The following is a 3,740-nucleotide window of genomic DNA, read 5'->3' as shown; positions in this document are numbered from 1 at the left end:
CGCTGAGAGTCCTCCCCCACGTCGAGAACACGCCGCGACATCTCGGACGCCGACTGCAAGCGGCGCCCGCGCAAGGAAAGACAAGGAGCCGATTGCTAGCCGCCGGACTCGGGTCACCATTGAGCGCGACGCAGAAGGCCGCCCTCGAGCGGTGGAACGACAAGACAATCCGCCTCCCCCCCGCCTCGTGGGGAGAGATATCCCACCCCGCCGCCTGTCATGCATCCGACTCTCGGTCGCCGACTAGGCCACCGCGAAGGAGTCAGCGAGAACGACGCCCGCCACCGGATCGACCGCCTAGCGCGATCCCTGGCGCTAGAAGAAGAAGATGATGTCGGCCCGCCTTGCTTTGGCCCCCGCATCCGCGACGAGCCCTTCCCCAAAGGGTTCTCACTCCCAAAAGACACGCCAAAATACAACGGCTCCGTGAAGCCGGAAGATTGGTTGATCGACTACTCTACCGCAGTCAGCATAGCAAACGGCAACAGGCGTGTTGCCGTGAAGTACGTCCCTCTCATGCTTCAGGGCACGACACGCACCTGGCTGAACAGCCTCAAACCCTATAGCGTCAACAGCTGGCTAGACTTCATGGAAGTCTTCGTCCGCAACATCACCAGCACATACAAGCGGCCTCCCAAGCCCCGCCAGCTCTCCTTATGCGTCCAAGGGCCCAGCGAATCGACTCGCGACTACCTCACGCGTTGGGCCGAGCTCCGCAACTCCTGTGAGGGGGTGCACGAGGTTCAAGCCATAGAGTACTTCACCGCCGGGTGCCGAGAGGGCACCCTCCTCAAGCACCGACTCCTCTGTGACGAGCCGACCACCCTCGACGAGCTGCTAATCATAGCAGACAAGTACGGCACGGCCGACTCCTCGCTGAAGACCGAGCTCGGAGTGGACGCCTCTGGAAAGGTGCTCGCTCTGGCTCCCAAGACACCGGCTGGTGACTCCAACCGACGCCCCTACCAGAACGACCACAAGCGCAAGGCCCCTATGCCGCCTTCCACCAGTCGGCAAGTAGCCACCGTCGAAGACGAACAACCCGAAGAGCGGCCCACTCCCAAGAAGAAGGGCGGCAGGCCGGCTTGGCAGCCGGCCTTCTCCTACGAGCAAACTCTCGATGCCCCCTGCAAGTTCCACAGCGGCGCGAAGCCGTCCAACCACAAGACCCGGAAGTGCCATTGGCTCACGTGGATCTCCAAGGGTGAGGGGTTGGTGCCGCCTCCGCCTCCTGGCCCGCCTCCTCCAGCCCCTCAGCAGCCGGCTGTTCGACCAGCAGTCGGAGCCATTCAGGATGAGTTCCAAGTGAGCACACCGCCTACGTCGTCTTCACAAGCCAGATTGAAGACAAGCGCAGTCGGCGCCGACAGCACCAAGAAGTCAACGCGGTCGCCTCCAGAAACCCCGAGTTCATGCATTGGTCTGAAAGGCCCATCAGCTGGAGCCGGGCCCATCAGCTGGAGCCGGGCCGATCACCCAGAGGTGATGCCGTCTCCCGGCTCCTACGCATTGGTGTTGGACGTCACCCTCACGACGGAAAGGCGAGCTGCCCGTTTCTCCCGCGTGCTGATTGATGGTGGAAGCAGCATCAACATACTGTACCGCGACACCATGGAGAAGTTGAACCTCAAGGCGAAGCAGCTCATGCCAAGACGGACCGTGTTCCATGGCATCGTACCCGGCCTGTCCTGTTCCCCAATCGGCAAGATCAAGATGGATGTTCTCTTCAGAGACAAGGATCACTTTCGTCGAGAAGCGATCTGGTTTGAAGTAGTGGATCTAGAAAGCCCTTACCACGCCTTGCTTGGCCGACCTGCCCTGGCCAAGTTCATGGCTGTGCCCCACTACGCCTACCTCAAGATGAAGATGCTGAGTTCAAAGGGGATCATCACTATAGCCGGAGACGACAAGAAGTCCATCGAGTGCGCTGCGGCCAGCAGCCGACTGGCCGAGTCCCTCGTGGTTGCTGAAGAGAAGAAGATGCTGGACCGAGTCATGGCCATGGTCGGCAAGCAGCCGGCCCTGTCCCCCAGCCCCAAGGAATATGATGCTCAGAGCTCCTTCCAGCCGGCCAATGAGACAAAGAAGATACCTCTGGACCCGGAGAACCCGGAGAGGTTTGCTGTCATTGGTGCAAACTTGGACAGTAAATAGGAAGGCGAGCTCGTCGACTTCCTCCGTGAGAATTGGGACATCTTTGCATGGTCCCCAAAGGACATGCCGGGTGTTCCGAAGGATTTCGCGGAGCACAAGCTACACGTCCGAGCGGACGCGAAACCAGTCAAGCAGCCTCTCCGCCGACTGTCGGAGGAGAAAAGAAGGATCGTAGGGGAAGAGATAGCCCGGCTCTTGGCCGCCGGCTTCATTATGGAGGTGGTTTTTCCAGAGTGGCTTGCCAACCCGGTCTTGGTGTTGAAGAAGAACAATAAATGGCGTATGTGTATAGATTACACCAGCCTCAACAAAGCCTGCCCCAAAGATCCGTTTGCCCTACCACGGATCGATCAAGTGATAGACTCCACAGCCGGATGCGAGCTGTTGAGTTTCTTGGATGCTTAGTCAGGATACCACCAGATCGAGTTGGACCCAGCCGACCGCCTGAAGACCGCCTTCATCACACCATTCGGAGCTTTCTGCTACCTGACTATGACATTCGACTTGAGAAATGCCGGTGCCACTTTTTAGCGTTGCATGCAGAAATGCCTCCTCAAGCAACTTGGCGGAAATGCCCACGTCTATGTAGACGATATTGTGGTGAAGACGGAGAAGCGCGGCACCCTGCTGGAAGACCTCAGAGAAACATTTGCCAACTTGCGCCGATTCCAGATCAAGCTCAACCCTGAGAAATGCGTGTTCGGAGTACCAGCCAGCCAGCTTCTAGGCTTTTTGGTCTCCGAACGTGGCATTGAGTCCAACCCAGTGAAGATCAAGGCCATAGAGAGAATGGAGATTCCTACCAAGTTGCGAGACGTTCAGAAGTTTACCGGGTGCCTGGCCTCCCTAAACTACTTTATCAGCTGGCTGGGGGAGAAGGCTCTCCCCTGTACCGACTCATGAAGAAATCCACCCACTTCGAGTGGAACAACCAAGCAGACCAAGCTTTCCACGAGTTGAAGAAGATGCTGACCACACCGCCTGTCCTGGCAGCGCCGACTAAGAAAGAGCTCATGCTCCTTTACATTGCTGCGACTAGCCGAGTGGTCAGTACAGTCATCATGGTCCAGTGCCCAGAAGAAGGCCGAGCTCAGTTAGTCCAGAGGCCGGTGTATTATTTAAGCGAAGTACTGTCCACCTCGAAGCAAAACTACCCGCATTACCAGAAGATGTGCTATGGAGTGTACTTCGCCGCCAAGAAGCTGAAGCCCTACTTTCAAGAGCATCCCATCACGGTCGTATGCACCGCCCCGCTTGCCGAGATCATAGGCAGCCGTGATGCATCTGGCCGGGTGGCTAAGTGGGCCATTGCGCTGGCTCCTTACACGATCTTCTACCAGCCCCGCACCGCCATCAAGTCCCAAGCATTGGCCGACTTCCTTGTCGACTGGGCCGCGACCCAGTACCTACCGCCGGCTCCCGACTCCACTCATTGGTGGATGCACTTCGACGGATCTAAGATGCGCACCGGCTTGGGAGCCGGCATCGGCCTCACCTGTCCCAAGGGCGACAAGCTCAGATACACATTGCAAATCCATTTTGCCGCCTCCAACAATGTGGCTGAGTACGAGGCGCTCATACACGGG

Source organism: Aegilops tauschii, chromosome 6 (genome assembly GCF_002575655.3).
Source record: "Aegilops tauschii subsp. strangulata cultivar AL8/78 chromosome 6, Aet v6.0, whole genome shotgun sequence".
NCBI classification, from domain to species: domain Eukaryota; kingdom Viridiplantae; phylum Streptophyta; class Magnoliopsida; order Poales; family Poaceae; genus Aegilops; species Aegilops tauschii.
This window is presented reverse-complemented; position numbering follows the sequence as displayed.